At 45.6% G+C, this 27,922-nt stretch overlaps 1 protein-coding gene across 1 annotated transcript in view; it reads right to left on the reverse strand.

Moving 5' to 3' along the window:
- The window catches only part of LOC126365880 (inactive tyrosine-protein kinase 7-like), a 457,269-nt gene that overhangs the window by 275,312 nt on the left and 154,035 nt on the right, over nucleotides 1-27,922 (reverse strand). The window lies entirely within an intron of this gene.

A 27,922-nucleotide genomic window follows, 5' to 3' on the forward strand; every position in this document is an offset into this window, starting at 1 on the left:
GAACCATTTCGTTCAAAAAAATAGTGGAGAAACAATGTTGCAGAAACAGTAACACCACACTTAAAACTACTTCAACCTAACTAACCCAAGGACATCACACACATCCATGCCCGAGGCAGGATAAGAACCTGCGACTGTAGCAGCAGCGCGGTTCCGGACTGAAGCGTCTAGAACCTCTCGGCCACAGCGGCCGGCGAGTTTCGTTCAATTTACCTCTGAAAACGAGATGAAAATTTGTCTTTCAGTTTTGGAGATTATAGATAAAACTTTAAGTACGATAGCTTTTTTTTTTTTTTTTCATGATATGATTTTGATGAAATAATGTCTGTACATTTCCCCAAGCTTTACACTTCCCCAAGCTTCTCTCAAGTTATCGGTGCAAACTACATGAAAATTCGTGAAGTAGTTTTGTAGATTAGCGTGTTCAAGTAGAGAAGCAAGAGTCACAACGGTTTTATAGTTTACTTTACCAACAACGTAAATAACGTTATTCGTCTATGAGGCTGAGAATGGCAGGGTGCGGGTAATGCAGTATACTCCGAGGAGTGCAACTGCCCGTCCGACCATTCTGATTTAGAGTTTCTGAAAATAGCTGCCAGCGAATTCCATGTCGATTCTCTCCATTTACGATTGCATCAGCTAGGCTTTCTGTAATTCAGTTTCTTCTCCGAGTTTAATGATTCAGTATTCACAATACTTGTAGGCCAAATTTCCTTTCCTTTGTTCTTTCTTGTCTGGAGTTAGCTGTCACATACACTGATTAGCCAGAAAATTATCACCACCTACCTAGTAGGCGGTATGCCCATTTTTGGCAAGGATAACAGCGGCAACGCGTCGTGGCATGGAAGCCATAAGGTCTTCGTAAGACGCTGGTTGGAGTTGGTACCACATGTGCAAACCCAAGTCACCTAATTCCCGTAAATTTCGTGGAGGGGGGCGATAATCTCTGACGCCACGATCAGTCACATTCCAGACGTGTTCGAATGGGTTCAGATCTGGCGAGCTGGGGAGCCAGCACATCGACTGGAACAAGCCACTGTGTTCCTCGAGCTACTCGATCACACTCGTGGCCTTGTGACATGGCGCATTATCTTTACGAAAAATGCCACTACTACCGGGAAAAATGATCATCATGAGGGGGTGTAACCCGTCTGCAAGCAGTGTACGATATCCCTTGGCCGTCTTGGTGCCTTGCACGAGCTCCATCGGACCCATGGATGCCCATGTGAATGTTCCCCAGAGTATGATGGAGCAGCCGCCAGCTTGTCTGCGTCTCGCAGTAGGGGTTCAAATGGTTCAAATGGCTCTGAGCACTATGGGACTTAACATCTATGGTCATCAGTTCCCTAGAACTTAGAACTACTTAAACCTAACTAACCTAAGGACAGCACACAGCACCCACTCATCATGAGGCAGAGAAAATCCCTGACCCCGCCGGGAATCGAACCCGGAAACCCGGGCGTGGGAAGCGAGAACGCTACCGCACGACTACGAGCTGCGGACGCAGTAGGGATGTCAAGGAGCTGTTTCACTGGCAGAAGACGGATTCGCGCCCTAAAATCGGCATGATGAAGAAGGTGTCGGGATTCATCTGACCATCCAACGCTCCTCCTCTGAGCCACGTCCAGTGCCCATTTCAGTCGTAGTTCCCGATGTCATGATGCTAACACTGGCAGAGGTATGGATCGTTAGGAGTGTTCGGTGCACTGTGTTTTCAAACACTTGTCCGACGTTAGTTCAGACGCAGTTCGTCGCCTGTCCTTTTTTACCAGTCTGGCCGGCCCACGACGTCCGACTTCTGTAATGAGGTGTGACCGCCCAACCCCACAACGTGTGGACGTTGTTTCACCTTTGCTCCGCCACGTTTGAAGACACTCACCACAGTATTCCTCGAACACCTGACAAATTGTGCATTTCCCGAAATGCTCGTGCCAGGCCTCCGGGCCATCACAATCTTCCCTCGGTCAGCTAGACTGCGCAAATTCCCCATTCTACGCGAGGACAGCACGCTGATTGATACTAGATGCACTGGGCGTGTGTCTGACTGGCAGTCGTTGCTCACCAAGTGACGGTGCTATTGCTGGACGGGATTATGTCGATAGTAGGTCGCTGATCACGATGTTCTGCCTGATCAGTGTATATATATATGTACAACTCTTCGTTACTTATACATCTAGGTGACCACTCTGTAATTCACATTTAAGCGCCTGGAAGAAGGTTCTTCGATCGTCCTTCACACTACTACTCTACCGTCTCTAACAGCGCGTGGGAAAAATGAGCACTTAAACCTCTCTGTGCGAGCTCTGATTTCTCTTATTTTATTACGATGATCATTTCTCCTTATGTAGGTTGGTGACAATAAAGTAATTTCACATTCAGAGAAGAAAATTTGTGATTGAAATTTTGTAAAAAGAGCTACTGCCTTGTCGAGAGAAGCTTGCTAAGGGGATGGAACACTTGTGTAGAGTGACGCTTCTGCAGAGACATTTCTGTGCAACCTGGGGCTCTTAATGGAAAACGCGGCTTTTCGCAGGTAGTCTGTGAGCTGACGAAGTCAACGAATGTGAAAGCAAGAAACCTGGTTGTGCGATAAACTGATCTGTAGCTTAGCCCGAGGTCTAGGTCGAGTTGAAATGTCACAGCTTGTGATTTGGCGATGTAATGAATGTGAAAGCAAAAGACTGTGCCTTAAGCTCCGCAGATACATCAACATATTCCATCTCCGCAAAGTGTCACTCACAAGGGCACCGTAACAACTTCCCTTCACCAATTCGATTTATACTGACAGGGTGTGAAGGGCACGGCTAGAACATCAACATGTGTAAACAGAAAGACGAAACACTCAACTGTTTTCGAGGAAATCGAGTTTGAAGATTTTAGGCGTGATTATATACTTTGTATGGTTGCAAGGATTATCCAACAGAGCGAGTAAGCGCGTAGTTTCATAAGCGCGAGGTTTCTGGATCGAATCTAGCCGCCGGTCCTGTTTATCTGTGAGTTATCTGCACCAATAGTAGGTGGTATCCTTCGATGTGCGTGTTACACCAAGAAAATGTGTGAAGACCCAGAACAATTTATGAATATAAACGAACTTTCTTATACGATAAACGCATTCTAAATATCAACGGGCATATTAAAATTTGACGTTCATTACACATGCTGTATGTTAAGGTAATTATACTGTTTTCCCTGTTTCTACGATCGGTATCATCCTGATCAATACAGTGCTACGAAGGTTACACATTATACTTGTCACAAACGTATTTACTATAATATACATAAAATGACTACACTGATTTGACCTAAAGTGCTCGTGTATCCCTTTTTTTTCCTTTTCTGTCTCCTTGAGACAAAAAAATGTTTTTCCTCTTTTCATGTTAAAAATTAGGAAAATAATAAATGAATTATTAAGTACTGGTACTTTGCACGGTCGTAATAAATCTGTTGTTAGAATTATTTGGGACTGAAAAAAACTAGCGGCAGCGAGATTAGCTCCAGAGACCTCACGCTTAGTTAACTAAGTGCTTCCTCTCTCGGCTGCAGGTTCGATGAACATTAGCGACCTTATCGAGAGTATATCATAAGCACTGCCTATAATTTTCAACACAGTTTTCTCAAAAGGGGTTGAGTGTTCTTATTCCCATATGTTTTGGTCGTGCCTTACAGTGTGAATCAAATAGGTGAGGGGAAAGTTCGTACCGTCCCCTTGTCAGCAGAACGGTCACAAACGCCACCCATTAACCGTCTCCGCCGATGTACCATTTTCTCGTCAACAGTTCACATCGGTGATCGGATGACATTTCTGACATCGCTTCTCTACAAATGAATGTTGTGGTACAATCGTCAGTGTACCAGCCCGTGTGGTCGAGCGGTTCTAGGCGCTTCAGTCTGGAACCGCGCGACCGTTACGATCGCAGGTTCGAATCCTGCCGCGGGCATGGATGTTTGTGATGTCCTTAGGTTAGTTAGGTTTAAGTTGTTCTAAGTTCTAGGGGACTGATGACCACAGATGTTAAGTTCCATAGTGCTCAGAGCCATTTGGACCATTTAAGCGAGTGTGTTTTACAAACTATGCATCTTAATGATGATCAGAGCTCCAGATTATTCTCAACGGCAGAGAAAGATCTGCGAAAAAGTCTCTGTGAGCATGAGCTATCAATGAAGGGAATTGCTCGGTAACAACACGTCTAATATATCTGGGTATTCTTCGAACGATCAGCCCGTAGCGTAGGTCACTCTAATTGGCTACTAATAAACTCGCACCTGACTCCAATGAAGTTCTGTGGTTGAAAAAGCGAATGCTCTACAGAAGTGTGAATCTCGATAGGGAAATTTGTCATTGCCGTCATTTCCCGATGAGCAATGTGGCGGCAGTAGCTTCTGGTTTGACTGCAGTCACCTTGTTTGCCTTAGCCCACACTGGCTCGATGTTCTTCCCAAGGCCGGAGTGGTATAACTGGATTGCCATCACAAAGGTTGTCGAGTGGGACACAAAAACCACGTGGCAGGACGAGGCGGCCGGTACGCTCGCCGCCCGCCTGCTAGCAGCTGACGCCGCGCCGGCGCAGCCACCACGTCTCGTGCTGCCTTCCACACGCAACTACGCAACTTCGCATTTCTCTTCCCGTCGAGAGCGCATCGGCCACCTACCCTACACCACGAAACGAATCACGTCATAGTTCATATTTGAATAAAGTTTGTTTCTACACCCGCTTTTAAGACTTCTGTTGTAAGTAACTATCGTCCTAAGTAGTAAAGTTCCACACAGTGTTCTTCTGTAGGCTGTTAACGGAGGTCCGTGCGTATGGACTGGGTTCCCAGAGACGGGAGTGGCTCCAAAACTCCTTATGTAACAAAACCCAGAACGTGGTCCTCGACGGCGAGTGCTGATCAGGGACAAGGGTAGCGCCACGAGAAACGTAGGGAACAGTGATTGGGCCTTTGTTACTCTCTATATGCGCTGAACATTAATAAACCCGACAAACCGCAGGGACGCATTCCTGACTGGAAAGAGACAAAAAAAGTCTTATGAACGTGTGTGCGGAAATGGGCAGTGTGCGTGCAGCGACAACAAATCTTCCCGGAACGCAGGACAGACCTGTATCGCATTCATGTCATAACAAATGTTCAGATCGGCCTCCATGGGATTGCAGGTGATAGGAATAGCTGTGGTCATGCAGGATACACATAATCGTCATCGGCTTACACCATATTGGCGGGCCACTTGCCTGGATCTTGTACTGGGGGTCCCATAGGACCCGGCCCTCCAGATCTGGTGCACGCAGTCTGCTACCTCCCTCCACATTTGTCTGTCTGAAAAGACCTATAATTACAGAAACGTCCAAAAACAGCTTTAAATGTTCTGTGATGTGGATCGTGAGTGTGAGGGTACTTGTTTTGGTATAGCCGTGCTGCCCCTCGACCGTTTCCGTCCGCTTGGCCGTACACAAACAGCATCTCGGCTTGTTCCCTACACGAATAGCGGGCCATTCTGCTGCTTACAGTACACTGCGTCAATCACACAATCCGTAACACACAAGGAACACACGGCACGTGGTCATAGGAGCTATCATTCGTCAGCGCCACCTTGCGTGACAACGACGCATTTCCAGTGTTCATAGGACCTTCTTTCCTCCACTTCCAGTCAGGAATTCGTTCCTGAAACTTTTCGGTTTTATTAATGTTCATTCTGTATTGCCGGCCGTGGTGGCCGAGCGGTTCTAGGTGCTACAGTCTGGAGCCGCACGACCACTACGGTCGCAGGTTCGAATCCTGCCTCGGGCATGGATGTGTGTGATGTCCATAGGTTAGTTAGGTTTAAGTAGTTCTAAGTTCTAGGGGACTGATGGCCTCAGAAGTTAAGTCCAATAGTGCTCAGAGCCATTTGAACCATCCTGTATACACAAATAATCTGACGCAGAAAGTGAGCAGCAACTTGCGGCTTTTTGCTGTCGATGCTGTGGTCTACGAAAACGTATCTTCGTTGAGTGGCTGCAGAAATATACAAGGTCACTCGGACAAAATTTCTAGTTGGTGTGATGAATGGCAGCTTGCAATTAACTTTCATCTTTAAGTTAATGCAGATGAGTAGGGAAAAAATCCAGTAATGTTCGCCTACAGCTTTAGTAGAGTGTTGTTCACACAGTCACGCCAATTAAATATCTAGGCGTAACGCCACAAAGTGATATGAAATGGAACGAGCACGTACGAGCAGTAATAGGGAAGGCGAATGGTCAATTTCGGTTTACTGGAAGAATTTCAGGAAGTGTAGTTCATCTATAAAGCAGATTTCGTGTAAAAGACACATCTTAAGTAGTGCTCGAGTGTTCGCGATAACCACTAGGTCGGATTAAAAGAAGACATCGAACTAATTAAGGGGCGAGTTGCTAGATCTGTTACCTGTAGCTCCGATCAATGTGCGACTATTACGGGGATTCTCTGTGAACTTAAGAGGGAAATATCAAACATAAGACGAACGTTGTTGGCGGAACGCTACTGAGAAAACTTAGAGGACAGCAACTGAAGCTGACAACAGAACGAGTCTACTGTGGCCAACGTTTAACTCGCATAAGGACCACAAAGAGAGGAGAAATCAGGGCTCGCGCGGAGGCATATAGATAGTCGTTTACCCTCGCTCTATTTTCGAGTGCAACAGAAAAGGAAATGAGCAACAGCGGTACAGGTACCACGCGCCATACCGTGGCTTGCGGAGTATACAGATGTAAACAGTTTCACATTACCTCACTCCGCGAAAATTCCAAACAATTTTTAGTTTCGAAAACGCATTTTCGTCCAAAATCTTGTCATTTCGCGTGACAATGAGCTAATTTTGTTGAAGCTAGCTTATTAAAGCATTTGCCATACTAGTTATAAACAGTAACTCGTGCTGATGACGGTGAACTTCTGTGACATCTTACTTCTGCAATAGCGAAAGCTACGTGCGTTCATATATTTTTTAGTTATTCAGTATAAAATGGTCTAGACTTGCACGATTCGCTGTTTTTTCACATGTCAAACCTTTCTTCCTGGATATTTGTCGGCTGAATTGCATCTAAAATTGACTTGACGTTCCGTGTTTGAGTGCAGAAGTCTGTTTAGCAGGACTGTCAGGTTTCTTTTGCTGGATCGCCTTCGGGACAAATGGCTGCATCCAAAAAATGAAACTGTAGCCCAGCAAAAACGCTGTTGAAGAAAATAAAAGTGATTAACAGTCTCCCAATCACAGTTCGGAATGTAAGAAAGCTTGCGGAGGCAGTTTTTTGAATTAAGGTGAAAATTTTCGCTTCAAATTCTGCTTCTTAATATGTCCCCAAGAGTGTTAATTTTCAAAATGTTTTGTCTAATTTTAGTTCTCCTGTCATTAGTAATGTTGATGGTTCAAATGGCTCTGAGCACTATGGGACTCAACAGCATGGGTCATCAGTCCCCTAGAACTTAGAAGTACTTAAACCTAACTAACCTAAGGACATCACACACATCCATGCCCGAGGCAGGATTCGAACCTGCGACCGTAGCGGTCGCGCGGTTCCAGACTGAAGTAATGTTGATTCTGGTGTGCCGCCTGCCCAGTGATAAGGAGGGGAGGGGGGAGCACGGTTGGTTCCTCACACGCCTCTCCTACAAAATCAGAAGATGATTATATTTAATTGGGACAACGGCCTTGCAGCAGTGGTAACATTGGTTCTCGTCAGATCACCGAAGTTAAGGGCTGTCGGGCTGGGCTAGCACTCAAATGGGTGACCGTCCGGTCTGCCGAACGCTGTTGGCAAGCGGGGTGCACTCAGCCCTTATGAGGCAAACTGAGGAGCTACTTGACTGAGAAGTAGCGGCTCCGGTCTCGTAAACTGACATACCGGCCGGGAGAGCGGTGTGCTGACCACATGCCCTTCCATACCCGCATCCGGTGACGCCTGTGGGCTGAGGATGACACGGCTGCCGGTCGGTACCGTTGTGCCTTCATGGCCTGTTCGATCTGAGTTATTTAGTTGTATTTTATTGTCAGTACTGTTCTCAGTTATCGACTGCTGAAGGTGGGCAAGCTTGCTGCTGTTGCCAAAGTCTCGACAGGCCATGTCCTCCACATTTTACATTCAGAATTGTGTACGACAAAGGATTCTGTCAAAAAAGTATACCACTAAACAGTGCTCAGTGTCTTGTCTGAATACAATTTCTGCGACCTGTCGAACAGAATGTGACACACGAATATTTCCTTACAAGCTAAAGGCGAAGGTGCAACCCAAACAGTGGTCGGCAAATAGAGAAAGCATTTCAAAGATAGCAAAAACAATTCAATACGTAGACAAAATCATGGCTATCGTTCCACATGCGTGATGTACTTCCCACAGGCGACCTCTCCAAAAATAACTTCATAGTTACCATACTTGGATGAACAGGATGATGTAATTTAAGCTTCAAATCCTCTCCTTGCAAAGAAGAAATTTGTCTTCCATCACGAACAGGCGCCCGTACACATCTCGAAACATTGCTGCACAGCAATATTATCCTGGCTTGGAAGTGCTTCAACATCAGCCTTACTCGTCCGGCATGCTTCACAACGATTACATTTTGTCTCTAATGCTTACGAAATGACTGGGTAAATCTGTATTATTGTTCACCATTTGTGTGGCCGAAGTGTCCGTGTCCGTATTCCTTTATAATTATTGAAGATATTTTAAACCCGTCGGTGCAACTAGAAGAAAGTGCATATATTTCGCACCAAACGACTTTTTTACGAAATCAAAACTTAGACAGACTACATTTAATAAAGTTTGCGTTCAATCTTTTGTTTTTATTCTGAGGCCAAAGCCTTTTTGAACGTTGGTACAAACCGTATTCTCTCTACGAGAATAATGTCAGTGGCACGTGGTGCAATCACAGACTGCTTCAATCCTCTGTATTATGGACCACGTGATACATGCTAGGCAGCTATTAGCCACTTTGTTTAACGCGCCTTGCGCTCGCTTCAGAAAGGTCACGCTGGCGCACGATACTCGACGAGAACAGACTGTCCCGATCGAACAATAGGCCCTCGCGAGACAAGCTATGTGGCCCCCCAAAGAACTCTGTGGAAAGGTATTCAGGCCGATCTTAAACCAACAGAGGGGCCGCGCGCTCCAGCCACCAAAAAACACCGCGCTGCGCCCGCTTCGCCCGGCCGCGGCAAAAACCAGTGGCTGGCCGGCCGCTTGTTAACGTGCGCTGCAGTCTGCACCGGTACACAGCACGCAGAAGCACCCGCCGCCACACACTCACGTCTCCAAAGAGCGCCTTAGCCAGTGCTGTTAGCTGCCAGTCCAAAGCTGAACTACTAAGATGTAACGCTACAGGCTGTGGGTCCGTATGCAAATATTAATCACGAAATGTGAATGCTAGATTGAGTGACATATAGCTGGTGGATGAGATGGCTATGACTGAGCCACATCTGACTGTGCAACGGCTTCCAGCAGATCCTGCATCATTAAATACGCCACGTGGCTAAGCTTTAGTAGATGGTGTGATAACAACTGAATTTGTCTACAGCTAAATTATATATTCACTAAAGAACACAAAAACCACACAAAGTAAAGAAAAAGTCGAATGATATCTCCACCAACCGTGTAATACAGATAGTTATGATATTAAAATTTAGATATGTTCTTCATCATATAATTAGTTGCAACTACGTACTTTTCATTACAGAAAAAAATATCGTAATATAAAGGTTGTGCCAAGGCAAAGGCTCCGCTACAGTATCACCCAAAGATCAGCCTCTGCATAAATAGTTACATAATTATATTTATGTATTAGTAAGACATTCTAGTTGTGCAATCGTAATTTTTCTACAGGAATAATATATGATCATAAAGAATTAAACTGCGGATACACTAATTTTCTGCAGTCCCGATCCACAACGAGCAAAGTAGAATATAACAGACAGTTTCAGCTGGGTGCAGAATTAATTTTTTAATCACTATAATAATGAAAAGGCAAAGCAGCGTTCAGATCTGTCTTATGTGTTTAATGTAAAATATGTTTAAAAACTGTAAATAATTTCAATTGGTGGTCTAGGAGTTAAACGCTGATATGACTTAAGTAGTGGTCACATGACCAAGTTGTCGAGGAGGAAAGCAGCATAGGTTCGCAGTCTGTTTTCGATGCTGGTGGTAAAGATAAGAGCTATGCGGCCTATGAGCCGCTGGTGTTTATTAGCGTCATCCACAGTTTGGACTTATTCAGTCTTGATGCAACAGTTTTCAATCGTGAAGATGAGTTTATTCGTTAAGTAAGCTTGAACAAATGTTGTTGGTCTTTATATTTATTAACTGTAAACATCAGCGTCTGTACGGCCATCAATAGAGGGAAGGTGTTTTGACTGAAATAAATCTGAACTTGAACTATAAACTATATCGGATACATCACTGAACAAATGGACCATTCCCAAATTACTTGACGTTTTCCTAGTCACATGTGCTTATTGAATTAATATAGGGCTCAAGGCAGCGGCATGTAACCAAACCTCCGTGCAGACGAGCCATCTAACAGGCTGTGCACTCGCCCGATGGTAACGTTGCAACTGCTAAGCGGTTTTCCATTTGTCCGTGCTATCCATTACGCAGTCTGGATTGCCCATTAAATGAACGAACACACTGCACTCCGAATTTAAGCCCACTTTGATTGCAATTATTATCTCCAATTTTTGCGAGTAGTAAGCGGAAATGTGATAAATAGGTAATCAGGCTGAGAGTAAGCACAGTAGATAATTCGACCAATTGTTCGCCCACAAAGATGTCTTGCTGATTAGTACGCGAAAAACCGTACAGTTATTTTAAGTGGCAGTCATGAGAATGTTGTTCAGAGGGTCCACGCCGTTCGTCGCAGAAAAGGACATACTGAATTGTCACACGGTGCACGAGCTGCTTTCACACCATCGTTCAGGCATGCTGACCTATGTTTCTGTGGTTTCCCAAAATTGTCAGGCGAATGCCAGCCAGTGTAGCTCCTTCAGTAAGGCTGATGACGAGTCGCTGTCTGTTCTACTGAGTCATTGCTCAGTCCCTAATGATCGCGGAGTAGCCCTGCCCAACCTTCTGTAGTATAGAAACAAGCCACGTCAGCTCCTTAAAGTGCTGTTGCAGTACATGCACGTACGTCTAAACACATTAAAATACAATGGTTGTTAACAAAACGCCTGGCAGGAACTTTTGCTACTATAAATGAGTTGCGAATCAAGAATTCAAGATCGACGCACAGTAAGAGCAGCGGTGGCCGACAAAACATAATCCAGGGACGAAATCCGGGTACAAGCTCCAATCCCTGTGTCATGAAGAACCACTGGGAACCTCCAGCTTACAGCAGTATTAAGATCACATGTTCCTCTGGCCGGGCTAGTACTGACACCACGACACCGCCAAGGATGGCGACTCTGGTGACGAGAAAGCGTTCACCGGAGAGTGGAAGGGCACTCTGTTATCTTTAGTGATGAGAGTAGGTTGTATTCGTATGCGAGTGATTGACGCACACGGGTAAGGCATAGACCTGGCGAGCTGCCTATTACAGAGTGCATTCGCCAACGACACACAGGTCTCATCCTGGGCTTCATTGTGTGCGGGGCCATCAGTTAGAACTCACGGTCACACTTTGTGTTTCTGCTGGGTAAAGTAACTAGAGCTTGCTACATTTCACAGGCTGTTATCCCTCTGCTACTGCCATTTCTTCGACAGAAAAGTGGTGTGCTTTTTTCAGCAGGACAATGCATGTCCATATACGGCTGCTGGGACGAAACTTGCAATTTGTGGTGTACAATAACTGGCCTGGTCAGCGAGGTCACCAGATCTCTCGCCAGTTGCACACGTTTGGGAGATGATGAAGTGGGAATTTACTCGTTCTCCGGAGCCTGCAAGAACCACTACTGAATTGAAAGAAAAGGCGCCAAAATGGTAGGGACAATAGCAAAGGACTTGGAAGAGCAGTTGAGCGGAATGGACAGTGTCTTGAAAGGAGGATATAAGATGAACATCAACAAAAGCAAAACGAGAATAATGGAATGTAGTCGAATTAAATCGGGATATGCTGCGGGAATTAGATTAGGAAATGAGACGCTTAAAGTAGTAAATGAGTTTTGCTATTTGGGGAGCAAAAATAACTGATGATGGTCGAAATACAGAGGATCTAAAATATACACTGGCAATGGCAAGGAAAGCATTTCTGAAGAAGAGAAATTTGTTAACATCGGGTATAGATGTGTCAGGAAGTCTTTTCTGAAAGTATTTGTATGGAGTGTAGCCATGTATGGAAGCGAATAGAAGCTTTCGAAATGTGATGCTACAGAAGAATGCTGAAGATTAGATGGGTAGATCACATAACTAATGAGGAAGTATTGAATAGGATTGGGGAGAAGTTTGTGGCACAACTTGACCAGAAGAAGGGATCGGTTGGTAGCACATGTTCTGAGGCATCAAGGGATCACCAATTTAGTATTGGAGGGCAGCGTGGAGAGTAAAAATCGTAGAGGAATACCAAGAGACCAATATACTAAGCAGATTCAGAAGGATATAGATTGCAGTAAGTACTGCGAGATCAAGAAGCTTGCACAGGACAGAGTAGCATGGAGAGCTGCATCAAACCAGTCTCAGGACTGAAGACCACAACAACAATATGATCAACTGCATATTAGAATGCGTCGCCGGCAGAGTAGGGGGGTGGGGGATGAGTACTTTGTGTACTGATGGGACTGTTCTGCCACTCTTTCTGTGACATGTGTTGTTCATTTGAGTTTAATTAGTTATCATACAGTTCTACAATGATGAACTACCTGCCACCTCTCTTGCAAACCAAATGATCTTGTGCTTAAGGGTGTTGCGTTCTTTTTTCGGCGGTGTACTTAAAACCGCTAGCGTTAGAATAATAATTTCTTTTTCGTAATGCAGTTACGACAGGAGATCCAGCACTATAACCAAAAGAAAGAAGACAGTATATAATTTTTCTTAACTGTTGCAACCAGACAACCTTGAAATTGTGGACCGCTTACAGTGGAGTGCCGTGTTGTGCTAGCGATACGGGAAATTGTGTTTAGTCGCAGTTAAGCTATCATGAGATGCAGAGCGGTGGTTTCCGTGTAAGTGCTACCAGGTTAGTGACGTTACGGACGCTTCGGTTTGCAAAGTAGGAAAGGAAGAGAGAGGCAGGCAAGCTGAAGCCCTGCAGTACGTAAGCGGAGTACGCCAACTCGCAGCGGTTTGAGATTCGGTCTGAGGCGTAGTTTGATAAATGGGGGAGGTGTACCTTCTATTGTTTGCTACCACTGGTGAAAGTGCTCGGCGCAAATAACGATGGTATCATTGATTCCACATTCCGTGTAAAAGGAAAAGTTAAGAAAGGTTTGTCGCTCATTGTCGCATACTTCCTTGTTATAATCACAAGAGTAGAGTGCTATGAGGTTTCAGCAGGGACATTCTTCATTTTGAGCGTATACAGGCATTCGGATTCTTATACTTTTAACCTCCTTTGTGCGTTCTTCCTTCTAGCTTCATACATCTCGGTAGAGAAAAGCAGATTGTTTGCTAGTATAATGTCATCACCTCGGCAAAAGTCCTCATTGTCGATTCACTACGAAACGCCAGACAATGTCACCACGAGTTTCCAAAGCAAAGAGGCTATTCACAATACTAATGATGAATTCAGTGACGGTGACAAAGGGGAAAAAATATAATTAATTCGCGATGTTCTCGTTACGTCTTCTGCTCGCAAGACGGACGACGCGTGTACGCGAGCAAAGACAGGACACACACACGGGCTATTCTTCCGCAACTCGGCCGGCCGGTTTGTTTGGCGGTTACTGGAGGCGCGCTACGGCGGGGGACAAAAGTTGCGGCTGGCGGGGATCACCCCTCGCCGAGAACAATGTGCGCTGGCGCCGGGCAGGCTTGTCTGCTCGTTAGCAGCATCTCGTTATCCGCGCCACGGGGCGCGACAAGCTGCCTGTGTATTTGCATTCGTCGTCCGCAACCGGGACGCCTCGCCAGCGCCGCAACCACAGCCCGAGGCGCGCGCGCGTACATTGATCCCTGCCCGGCATGCTGCGAGCAGCGCCGCGGGCACGGGCTTCCGACGCGCGCTTCAGTACTACCAGTACTCCACTGAGTCCCTCACCAGTACCGACAAATCACTGCTACCTATCCTATATTCTGCTTTCATATATGGCTCCTGCGTGCTCAGCAAATGACCAAAGCACTCAAGGAGGCTGCCAGCAAATTTGTGCTAAACATAAACGAAGCCAAGACACAGTACCTCGTTATGACGCGTGATCATTGTCAGACTGCTGATCATCTACAATCACTGCAGGTTGGGGACCAGTCCTACATGAGAGGTCAAGAATTCAAACCTAGGGGCACTTTTCACTGGGAACTCCACACAGTTCAAGATTCCACTGTACAAACCCTGAGCCAGCCTGTTGTTACATATGGCTGTGAGACATGGGGTATCCGGAAATAGGACTTCCATAAGCTCCTTGTTTATGGGAGGAAAGTGCTTCGGAAGATCTTCGGTCCGGTTCTGGATGTAGATACAGGGGAAATGAGGATCAGATACAACCAAGAGCTTGAGGAACTATACCAGCAGCCCAACATAGCAGGAACTGTCAAAGCCAAAGGAATGCAGTGGCCCGGCCGTGTGGCCCGGATGGAGGATCACAGATGGCCTCGGAAGCTCCTGGATTTCACACCTACAGGAAAGAGACCGCCAGGGAGACCCAAGAAGCGTTGGAGGGATGGACTCCATGAAGATTTAAACCAAGTGTCAATAGATGTGAACGGATGGCGGATAGCAGCAATGGACAGAATACAGTGGAGGAGGAAACTTGTAGGTGCGTGCGGTCCACTGGGCCTGATCATGTAGTGGTAGTAGTAGTAGTAGTAGTAGTGCTTAGCATCCACAAAGATGTCATTTCGTTACTCTACATCTACATACATACTCCGCAAGAATGGCGAGAATTTCTGCTGTTTGTCTTCGTGCTTGCTAAACTCTACCTTTGCCGGCAAGGTGGCTGGATCTCTTACAGATTGATGATGTTTGGGATATTATGGGCAGGGCCCTTCAGCATATCGGAATTTTGACGATTTAACATGCCAATTGGACAGAATTTGGTGCGTTATCCCTCAAGAGGATATGCAACAACCATTAGTCAATGCAAAGCCACTGCCAAGCCCAACTGCTAGGGTAAGGGTCAGAGGTGGGCCAATGCTTTACTGACTTGCTCAATTTGTGAAGGTCGTTCCCTTGACTAAATCATCAAATTTTCCTGAAATTGTAGTCATTTGTTTGTCTGTACGTGTACACAATGTGTACCTATTTCCACCCCATTCTGATAATTTTTTCGTGGTACGCTGTTTTTTCTTCTTTTTTTCCTTTTCATTTGGAGCGTGTTTTTTGACGTATGTGTTACGGCGTAAAGTCAAGCGCCGGTATGCCAGTCGGGAATGACAGGGAAGAGAAGGCTGTCAGAAGAAGTCAGCCAATCGCACGCTGACCAGACCTCCCTCCAGGACGACAACGCGGTAGCAGTGGCCCCTATGTGAAGAGGACATAAGCGCCGCGACCGACTGGTGATGGCCCAGTTCGATAGCAGCTTCAAGATTAGCCACTTGTTAGCAGCGTCAACGTTAGGCACTTCGATAGCAGTTCAGGACAGAATTTTGTCAGTTAGAAGTCAGCAGTCACTGGAAAGACTGATTATTTCGTATGTCGCCCTTAGCTTGCGACTCATCTGTGTAACTTCCAAAGTTGAGTATTGTATTTGATTAGTTGTACAAAAACTCATTAATACGAATTGTTTGATTGTTTGTCTAGCGAACCGAACATGCTGGATCCCTAGTCACTGTAGTAGGTATTCGAACTAAGCAAAAATAAAACCCACACAGCGATCCAGCTGTTACCAATCAAATGCGCTACTGGTAGAACCATGCGGCTCGTGTTACAACTGTCATATTCGATATTTCAATTGTAATCCGCACGTACCGTAAACTTAAAAAATAATAAAAATCCGAGTGCCCTGTGGTCCCCTCATTAGTGTCTCCTTATATCTGTGATCTGCAGAAAGTTAGTGTATCTTGACATTTTGTTTCAAATTCAGTCCCCTTCGACTGTTTTCGCGTCGTACGAGGCCTTGGCTCTTTAATGCCGGCGACGTCCCTTGTTATAAAGGAATATATTACGGTATCATTCATTAGTAATTCATTGTATCACTAATGAGTGGTTATTCTTTCAATTAAAATTCAAGTAGTTTCAGTAATATCAGCATTACGGTGAGGGTGAGCGGAGTTTTATACCTTTAGCGTATTGCCGTAGGCGAGTACGTAAAAGCGTTTGGTTCCAGCCCCGGATCAAGTCCACCCCGCAGATTAACGACGAGGGTCGGTGTGCCGGTCAGCCTGGATGTGGTTTTTAGGCGATTTCCCACATTCCCACATTCCACTTAGTGTACAAGTACCACCTCAGTCACACGATTCGCAAACATTTAGAAAACTTTCTCACACTACCACATGAGATTAACACTCGATGCAGCCATATTCTGTCCCAAGAAGACATGGTGGCTTCAGCAAGGGCCAAAAATAGCACAAAAAATGAAAGCTAAGTATCTTGTAATGAATGTGACCACTACACTATTCTGGAAACTTCCCACAGGAAAAATAGCAAAAGCAAGACAATGAGATTTCGTATGCATTAATCTCCGATTGAACGATGCCACAGTGAGCATATCATTGATTTTTTTCATCTGCCGTTGCAGTTTTTAAAGGACCCACTAACGGCGCTTAAAAAGAAACGTTAGTTCATATGCATACAAGATCTTCATTAGACCAGTTCTCGAATGTGCAGCGCCTGTCTGGACGGCTAACCCAAACCGAAGAAAGAGATTATTCAACTCGGTACGAAGAATCTTAATAATAGCTACAAGATTTAGTATAATTATACAGAACAATGCCACATAAGAAACAGCCAACTTTGAAAGTATCGATTCACCGAATTTACTAGTAAAATCACACTGAAGAAATTAAATACCAATGCAATGACGACAGCTTTACTTAAAGATGCAAACTTAATTGTCAATTTTCCCAGTACAGTTACCTGCCACATACAACAGCACAATATGTGCCAAAACAGACAAAGACTATAACGAAATAGAACTGCAAACAGGTCAAGCCAGAAACATCGAACATCTCTTATACAAAAGGCAAGAAGTAAACCTAGGAAAACAACACTCACACCTGTAGTCCACAAAATAATCCTAGGTGAGATATTGCAAGAGTTTCCCAGCCCTGTAATACGAATGCTAGGTTATACCACACCTCCTCAGAATTAAAGTGAAAAAATATTAAAAACTAAAAATCAAGAAAGAAGTGTAGACAAAAAATAAATTGCTCCTTTTTGCTCCTTTTTCCACAATAACTAATAAACAGAGTTCAAACAGAACAACAGAACCTGTAACTGAAAAGAGCATAAGCTCTCTCATCAGCCGCTCTCTTTCTTCAGGAGAGAGAGTGAAAGATTAAAAAACAAATAAAAAGTGACGTCCCACCGAGCGGAAAGAGAGAATTGCGCAGCCCGGCAGCTCTTTCTTCTCCACGAGTTTCCCTTTAACAACAGGGCAAGTTTTCAGTGCGTTGGTTCCATCTCTGAAATGCGATTCAAGAGGATGTCTAAAACACCCATCCACAACTGCATTATCTGCCGAATAAGGCTGATATTCCAACAGTCATCTCCAATTAATTACAGTAACAAATCACCTTAGTGGATTGGCGCAACTTTTTTGCTGTCCAAGCCTCTCCCCGATGCTTTTTCATCTTGTTGGTCCTTTTGCTTTTTGCAGTATTCGACAGCTAAATTTTTATCCTTTCAAAGCTGAGGAGGAATACCGTTTGGATTCCTGGAAACACATTTCTCACAGACGAAAGACATCGTCCATTTTGCTGCAGCCCCACATTCCTCCACTCGTTGCTTTAATTGCTGTTTCCATTACGGCCTGTAATGCTGGCTCGCGCTTTATCCTTAGCAACAACTTGACCCACGGCATTAGTTGGAACCTGTTCAAAAGGAGTCGAATATTATCTTGTGCTTTTGTTTTCGTCGGCATTCAAGCAATGAAACAACCATCTTACAAAGATAATTCTTCGTGGAAAATATACAGTATTCTTTTTTCTGACATTACAGGTATTTCCTACATCTTTTGCCGGCCGCGGTGGTCTCGCGGTTAAGGCGCTCAGTCCGGAACCGTGTGACTGCTACGGTCCCAGGTTCGAATCCTGCTTCGGGCATGGATGTGTGTGATGTCCTTAGGTTAGTTAGGTTTAAGTAGTTCTAAGTTCTAGGGGACTGATGACCACAGATGTTAAGTCCCATAGTGCTCAGAGCCATTTTTGAACCTACATTTTTAATCAGTGATTTCGTATGCATTAATCTCCGATCGAACGATGCCATAGTGAGCATATCGTTGATTTTTTCATCTGCCGTTGCAGTTTAGAGACGTCCTTGATGCGAATCTTCTTCAGAAGCAGAATCATGTTCAGATTCTATTTCTTGACTGTTAAAATGAACAAGCACGCTCTTTATACAAACAATGGTCTCCCTGGAACATGTTTCGCTGTATAAAACTGTCCAAAACAAAGAATTTTCAACGGCACTATATTCCAGTTAATCTGTAGGATGGAAAGAAGATTTGGATCGAAGACCCCGTCAACGACGGAGCCAGCAGAGACGGAGTACAAACTCGAAATGGGGAACGAAGTCGAATTGGGAAAGGAAATCGGCACTGGTCTTTCAAAGGGACAATCCCACCTTTAGCCTCAGGAAATTTGATGGGCTGATGGAGACTTGAACCGCCGTCCTCCCAAATCGGAGTCTAGTGTCTTATCACTAGTGTCACTTCCTTCCGTACCAGTAAACTCATATTTACTAAGAACGCAGATGTCCACCTACGATACAATATCTAAAGCAGAATGCACCCAAAATGTTCCATAAACGGCGCAAGAAATAGAGAGAGCTTAGTGACGCATACTACTTAAAATTTTATTTTTCTGCCAGGACATTGAAATAATTGCATCATTAAAACATAACGATGTACTTTTTTTAACTGGATACCACAGGTCTGAAAACAGGGATACTTTAATATATGTTAATTATACGCTTTTGGGCCGGCGCTTTACAATAAAAGCGGGAGTAGAGTCAATGCTTAAGATCGAAGGTTACTTGTATATAGCAGTAAGGCGCCTATTACTAAAGTTTATATGGCAAAGGAAGGGTGCGTTGTTCTGGCAGCCATGGTCTTCTTATCTGAGCTAAGGAAGCAGTAACCGGAAGTAAATATTTGAAACTGCAAGAGGATTTCAATAGGGCACGTGCCTGAGAACTCTTATGCCTACTTCAGACACATGTTTTCAAGAACTGTTGAATATTTTTGAAGGACCTTGATTTATAAACACATAAACTCTCGTCCAGTGTACGTAAGTAATGGTCGTTTATTTTATTTTATTTTACTTTTTTATGCAGCGATATACTCGCCCCTTTGTGTGTTATCACTCGCCATAATTACGTTTCGATATCCAGAATCTTGTGCGAAATGTTAAGGTATCGTTATGCTACAAGGGACATTCTTTATTTCTATTTTATAGCAAACACCAGCCATAACTTCTCTGCAGAAGTACGGATTCACCTTCTTGGCTGTTCGTTTTTAAAGTAATATTGGTGTCAATACTGCCGAAATAAATTATTTCGTTTTAAGTTCTCCTTGTGACGATAGATCCCTAGAGTGTCTGTTTTTGTGATAATAATGTCGTGTGACTAGGAGCTCCCGTCGGGTAGACCGTTCGCCTGCTGCAATTCTTTCGATTTGAGCCACTTCGGCGACTTGCGCGTCGATGGGAAAGAAATGATGATGATGATTAGGACAACACAACACCCAGTCCCTGAGCGGAGAAAAATCTCCGACCCAGCCGGGAATCGAACCCGGGCCCTTAGGATTGACGTTCTGTCACGCTGACCACTCAGCTACCGGGGGCGAACTCTTTTTGTGCAGACGACACTGGACACGTGAATGTCCTTCATGCCGCGAATAAACGGCGAAGGTTAAACAGCACTGATACCACGATTCTGCCGAACTGAAAAGAGTTGCGGCGACCGAAGCTAAATGAAATGCCGCGCTGCATGGAGTACTCCGGCAAATGTGAGAGCAAAACCGAGATAGGGCGAGCCCTGGCTCACACGCGATCCGGCTGTGCAGGCGGGCCCTGATATTGGGTGTCCCAAACGTTTAGTGTGAAAATTATTCAGGCAATAGAGATCACGAAGCTTATCTGAGATAAGGAAGCAGTAACCGGAAGTTAATATTCCAAACAGCAGGAGGATTTCAATAAGGCACGTGTCTGTGAACTGTTATGTTTCCCAACAACTGCCTGCCGATTCGCACTACCTAAAAAACACGCAGTCTTCTGGGTTGCGTGCGCGGCGGAGTTTGTAACTCGCTGCCGCTCAAGGCCGTTTGCTGAAGATGAAGCGTTACACGACCATATGATTATATTTAAGGTGCAGTAGAAGGTAGCTTCCGCAACTCGTACGAATGTACAAGGAGAAATTCAGCAACAGGCGTTTACCTACCCCGACAGGGCGTCCCATTTTCATCTATACCGGCCGGAGCGGCACAAATCTGAAATAAAAAACCTAGTTAAAGTTGTAAGGCTTGAAGGGTGTCATGGAATGGTTACCTCGAAATGACCTGAACCCTGTTTTCAGGGTCAAACCAACGTCAAGTTCATTTAAGGTAACGCTTATTTTTTTATTTCATGTTCGTATTCTACGTGAAAAAAACGCTTTTTTGTAGTGAACATTTTTTTTTCGAAAAAACAATAGTTTGTCACCAGGGGGCACTTCCTTGTAACTTTCCCAGGCTACCAGTATCTCGAGAACGAACCGAGATCAGGAAAAATTTTCAAGTTCACGAAAATTTCACCAGTCGATAGAGTTCATAAACCATTACAGTACATTCATTGAAAATTTTTCCCAATTTTGCTTAGTTCTCGAGATACTGGTAACCTGGGAAAAATAGAAGGAAGTGCCCCCTGGCGACAAACCATTGGTTTTTCGAAAAGATGTTCACTACAAACAATGCGTTTTTTTCACGTAGAACACGAATATGGAACAAAAAATAGGGAGTTACCTTTTGCATAAATAAAGCTAACCTTTTTTTTCAGAATTGTGCCGCTCCGAGATATCGGTCGATATAGATTAAAGTGAGATACCCAGTATAGCTATTAATGGAAACTGTGTCACGTCATTCAAACCACACGGTTCGACTTGTTCGCACAGTATAATTTGAAAAGATTGTGTTGGTTCGTGCAATTACACGCCCATCATTAACAGTGTGTGCAAGCAATACTGCCGAAGGATCAGATCTTTGAGCATATTTTTTGTCCATGATAATGTTGGCTGAGCCCCGTGGCTATTGATTAATTACTAGAAGAAATGCACCAACCATACACTTTGTACATGGTCCAGTCACATTAAAGTTATCACCCCCTATGACCGACACCGACGTGCAATAATGGGGAGTGATCATTGGCTTTCGAGCAAGGGTGGAAGCATTTCCGAATCGGCTAAGATAATAAGCTGTTCGTTTGCCACCGTAGTCAAAGTATATCGCTCACGGCAAATTGCGATATCCTCAACCGGCGCCGAGGCAACTGTGGTACACAACGCGCAATACAAGACGAGGGAAGCAACAGCTGCAGAGACGCGTACATGCGAATAAACGTGTAAGTGCTGAGCAAATGACCGCCGAGGACCTCCGTAGTAGGTGCCTACGCCGACCGCTGTTCATCAGCGACGAAGGCTGGAATTTGCACGCCAAAATACCGCAACTGGACGTCAACTCAGAGGCAACAGGTGGCCTTTTCAGATGAATTATATTTTATGCCCCATGTGACATATGTTACAATGAAGAGCCCTCTGGCAACAAACCACTGGTTTTTCGAAAAAAATGTTCCCTACAAACAATGCGTATTTTTTCACGTAGAACACGAATATGGAACAAAAAATATGGGTTACCTTTTGCAAAAATTAACCTAGCCTTGGTTTGACCATGATAACAGGGTTCAAGGCCATTGTCCAGAAACTACAAGCTCCTCCGACTGCAATGGGCACGTGAACACCGCCACTGGGATTCTGAGTGGCAACATGTAATGTTTTCGGATGAGTCCCGCTTCAACGTGTCCTACACTGATGGCCGCATACAAGTCCAGCGGTATTGTGGTGAGCGTTGGCGTGTGCGGTATGAAACGTCTGAAAGCAAACACGCTGCAAGGGTCCAGGACGGAGGAGGGAGCTTTATGGTCTGAGGAATGTTTTGGTGGCATTCCATTGGTGATCTCGCCATTCTGAAAGGCACAAAGGACCAATGCAAGAACACATCTGTCCTTGGGGATCATTTCGACCCCTAAATGCAATGTGTCATGCAGCTCACAGTGGACGTACCTGGTTCGAAGAGAACCGGGATGAATTTACCGCACTCCCCTGGTTACCAAATTCCCCGGATTAAAACACAATCGATAATCTGTGGGAGCTCATCGATCAGGCTGTACGCACCATGGGTCATCAACAGAGAAACCTAACACGACTGGCCGCAGCATGGCTCCATATCTTCTGACGGCGCCTTCCAGACCCTCACTGACCCTCGGAGCGGTCTGCGCTGAAAAACTTGGGTTATTCATGCTTCACGCGGGTGGCCACATTAATTTGATTGGGCAATGTATATACACTGCCGTTTGTGAAACGTGCAACACCGAGAAGCAATCGCCCGAATAGCGCCACACTTAGGATACACGTAGGCCGAGCAGAGACCTCTCGTGAGGGCCCGGAAGGGTTGGTACTGAGCCTAGTGTAGTCGGTGCAGAGCTGTCACACAACGTGGAAACAATACAGTGAGTGCCAGTATGCCTCGTCGACGTCAAAGGGAGCCATATTGACATGTGAGCGAGTTCAAACGGGGCAGAATGATCGATCTCCGGGAAACGGGGTTGTCTTACCGTCACATTTCGGCTCACACAGGGCATGCTGCTGCTACTACAGTGACGCGTGTGTGGAAGGTCGTACGCAGCGACGAGCAGGAACTGGACCACGGAATATGACCACAGCACGGGATGACAGTCATCTTCTCCGCATGGCCATTACGGACCATACAGCATCATCCACAGTGTTGGCTCGTCAAAAAATGGCTCTGAGCACTATGGGACTCAACTGCTGAGGTCATAAGTCCCCTATAACTTAGAACTACTTAAACCTAACTAACCTACGGACATCACACACATCCATGCCCGAGGCAGGATTCGAACCTGCGACCGTAGCAGTCGCGCGGCTCCGGACTGAAGCGCCTAGAACCGCTAGACCACCGCGGCCGGCGTGTTGGCTCGTCGCTGGAGCACTGCAACAGGTGTGAACTTGTCTGCATCGACGGTTCGTCGCCGTCTGTTGTGTTGGACTGGTTGCACCCATGCCATTACGTCGGCTTCCATTGTCCAGAGACCACAAGCTCCTCTGACTGCAACGGCCACGTGAACACAGTCACTGGGGTGCTGAGTGGCAACACGTAATCTTTTCGGATCAGTCCCGCTTCAACGTGCCCTACAGTGATGGCCGCATACATGTCCGGCGGTACTGTGGTGAGCGCAACCTAGTGGGCTGCACTGTAGAGCGGCATAGCGGACAAACACCAGGAGTGATGGTTTGGGGCGCCATCGGTTGCAACAACCGATTTTGCCACGTACGTATTGCGTGACTTTGAACAGCAACGGGTACCTAATGGAGGTTGTGGAGCCTGAGGTAGTCCCCCTGCTTCAGGCATCTCTACAGGCCACATTTCAACGGGACAGATCAGGACTCTGTGCAGGCCAGTCCATTACAGATATGTTATTATCGTGAACCACTCCGCCACAGGCAATGCATTATGAACAGGTGCTCAATCGTGTTGAAAGATGCAATCGCCATCTCCGAATTGCTGTTCAACAGTGGAAAACAAGAAGGTGCTTAATACCTCAATGTAGGCTTGTGCTGTGCTAATGCCACGCAAAGCAAAAGGGGTTGTTGAAGCCCCTTCCATGAAAAAGACGACCACACCATAACACCACCGCCTTCGAATTTTACTGTTGGCACTATACACACTGGCAGATGACGTTCACCTGCGATTCGCCATACCCACACCCTGCCATTTGTGTGCCGTGATTCGTCACTTCACACAATTTTTTTCCACTGTTCAATCGTCTAATGTTTACTCGTTACACCAAGCGAGGCGTCGTTAGGAATTAACCAGCGTGATGGGTGGCTTATGAGCAGCCGCTCGACCATGAAATCCAAGTTCCCTCATCTCCTGCCTAACTCTCATAGTGCTTGCAGTGGATCCTGATGCAGTTTGGAATTCCCGTGTGATGGTCTGGATAGATGTCTGCCTATTACACATTACGACCGACTTCAACTGTGGGCTGTCTCTGTCAGTCCACAGACGAGGTCGGCCTGTACGCTTCTGTGCTGTACACGTCCCTTCACATTTCCACTTCACTATCACATCGGATACAGTGGGCCTAGGGATGCTTAGAGAGTGCGGAAATCTCGCGTACAGACGTAAGACACAAGTGACACCCAATCATCAGGTTCGAAGTCCGTGAGTTCCACGGAGCGCCCCGTTCTGCTCTATCACGATGTCTAATGACTACCGAGGTCGCTGATATGGAGTACGTGGCAGTACAATGCACCTAGTATGATAAATGTATGGCCGGCCAGGCTGGCCGAGCGGTTTTAGGCGCTACAGTCTGGAACCGCGCGACTGCTACGGTCGTAGGTTCGAATCTTGCCTCGGGCATGGATGTACGTGATGTCCTTAGGTTAGTTAGGTTTAAGTAGTTTTAAGTTCTAAGGGACTGATGACTTCAGATGTGAAGTGCTTGTCCTCAGAGCCATTTGAACCATTTTTGATAAATGTGTGTTTTTGCGGGTGTCCAGATACGTTTGATCACTTAGTGTAACAACTTGGTTAGCGACAATGTTTCCCGATTTACGTTGTAATGCATGCACTGAGACGGCGAACTCTTGCTTAAGATGTAACTTATTCATGGCAGTACAAACTAATTTTTCGTAAGCTTTACCATCCATACGTAATTCGGTAGCTACATAACGTAGTCCTTCAGGCCTTTCACAGAGCCGCTGTATAGATCCAGATAATTAAGTTCACGCTTGATATTGTAAGGTGCCTGATGCTGCAGAAGTTCTATAGACGAGGGAAACAATGAGTATGTGGTATTTATTTCAACTTAGAAAAAAAAAGTCTTTGATAGCCGTGTCGCAAGCTTAGTGGTTAGCCGTAGCGTAATAACCGCCATACGAGTGAACGTTTCGCCACGCTATAAACAGCGTGTACGCTCGGCAGGTAATAGCAGCCTTCTTGTGGGCCGGCCGGCAGCCGCCAAACGGCTCTATCGGGTGCACTCACTCCATTACGTAAAGGCCGCGGCGCGCCTCGCTCTCCGGCGCCAGCTTTTCACGCCGCGAGCTGAATTATCCCCGCTAATTAAATCCTAAATTGAAATCGTGAGTTTAATTAATTAACGTAAAACGCCACAAAAAAATCGCGCGCCGAGATTACCGGCAGGCGGACCAATCGACGATATTTTTACGGCAACCTGTCTCTGGAAGTAAAGCTCTGGTGGACGCGTCGTGATTGCCGCTTACGGCTGTTTTCGCTACGCCTCTCTACGACACATTCAACACACTTTTTTCACACTCGAGAGATTCGAGATGCAAAAGTAAAGTCACGACATTTCGCAGGATGTTCACAGCACCGTCCCATCGCAGGATGTTCACATCACTGCCCCATTAATCAGTGGAGCTACGGTCCTTTGGAAATGAACATATTTGTGTAGGTCACATACTGACAAATTGGAAAAAAACTACTACCGCAATCTCCGTTCCATTCGTGACCTGTTGTTGGATGGCTTAAATTTTCGCGACGCCATTGCCCTGCTCATGGTCTGCTTTTTGTGTCTGCCACAAATCTTACACATTCATCATGCGCTGTTTCAATGACAGTTGATTTATGCGTAAAAGTAAATAAAAACTGGAGAATTGCGAGTAGGACTCACGCTCTGAGGGTTCTGTACCGACTTAATTATGTTTAAAGATATTTCGTTTACAGGGTGTCCCAGAAATGTTGCGATAAATATCAAGGCATGGTGGATGGCGTCTGAAGGAACAAATCGAAGATAAGAACCCTTGTCAAGGCAGCGAAAGTGATTGTGTATGCTGACGAACCGCAGGCGGAACATCTCGCACTGTTGATTGTTATACAGCGATCGCGACTGATTGCCACTATCGCCAATACAGAAGATGGAAGTAGCCGATGTGTAGACAGGCCTTCTATGTGTGCAATGCTTTGTTGTCTTGGTAGGTGATAGTTTTGGACACAGGTTTCCACATGCAGTTTATTTTTCTCCTGCAGTCATTAAAATCTCTGGCGTTTTCCCATTTACAGGTGAAAGATAAAGTGCAGATGGAAACCCATGACTGAAACCGTCATCCACCAAAGCAAGAAAGCGCTGCATTCATAGGAGACAAGGCCTGTCCACGCAGAAGCTAGCTCCCCATCTTCTCCGCTGCTAATCAGACGCAGTCACTGAATAAAAAACAACAGTGCGAGACGTTCCGCCTACTGCCAGTCAGTGTACAAATTCACGTTTGCTGCCGAAGGGGTGGCTTAGTGTCAGGTGCTGGCGCCTATAATTTCCATGTTCTGTAGCATCGTTGGGTCCAAAAAATGGTTTAAATGGCTCTGAGCACTATGGGACTTAACAGTTGAGGTCATCAGTCCCCTAGAACTTAGAACTGCTTACACCTAACTAACCTAAAGACATCACACACATCCATGCCCGAGGAGGATTCGAACATGCGACCGTAGCAGCAGAGCGGTTCCAGACTGAAGCGCCTAGAACCGCTCGGCCACCACGGCCGGCGTTGGGTGCTCTTGGGTTCCTATCCTCGACTCGATTCTCAAGACACACTCTACAACCCATCGAAGTTCGTCACAACATTTCTGGAACACCAAGGGTAGATTTTAATGAGCACCTTTTGATTACACTGACTTAGAAGCTTAACTTTCTTACGTCGCCAACACACTGTAGACGTTAGTAATTGATATAAGTTTCAACTTGAGGCCTCTACCCATCCCTGAGGAAAGAGGTCTTAACAGACGGACAACAAAGTGATCCTATAAGGATTCCGTTTTTATTGTTCGAAGTACGAAACCCTAGAAAGTATTTCCGCAATCAGCTTCACCGAACCACACCGTGCATACCGGCTGCACTTTCATTTTCCGTCATGTGCCGTCATTCGGAAGCGGGATGCAGGTGCACAGCGCCAGCGCTTTGCTCTACACCAACTTTCCAGACAGCGGAGGCACTGGATGCGGTTCAAGAGCGCCTCATTTGGGATCAAAAAAGCTGAGTGGAATCTTTCTCTCGTTGCTCGCCGAGGAAAAATTGAGCCCGGGCCATCCTCATTGCAGTCAGCAACTGAGGCGGTCATGCGACGAATTTAATGAGAAGTAAACAAAGGGTAGAGCACTTAACGCAGCACAATTAAAATTCGTGAAAGCACTTCCATACAAACTGTTTATTTTATCATTTAATGTGTTTGAAATTTACTGAACGCGTAAGTCAGTTTGGCAACAGAAATGGAGCGCCAATACAAAAAAAAAAAAAAAAAAAAAAAATCAAATGTGTGTGAAATCTTATGGGACTTAACTGCTAAGGTCATCAGTCCCTAAGCCTACACACTACTTAACCTAAATCATCCTAAGGGCAAACACACACACCCATGCCCGAGGGAGGGCTCGAACCTCCGCCGGGACCAGCCGCACAGCCCA

Source organism: Schistocerca gregaria, chromosome 4 (assembly GCF_023897955.1).
Source record: "Schistocerca gregaria isolate iqSchGreg1 chromosome 4, iqSchGreg1.2, whole genome shotgun sequence".
Classification (NCBI taxonomy): domain Eukaryota; kingdom Metazoa; phylum Arthropoda; class Insecta; order Orthoptera; family Acrididae; genus Schistocerca; species Schistocerca gregaria.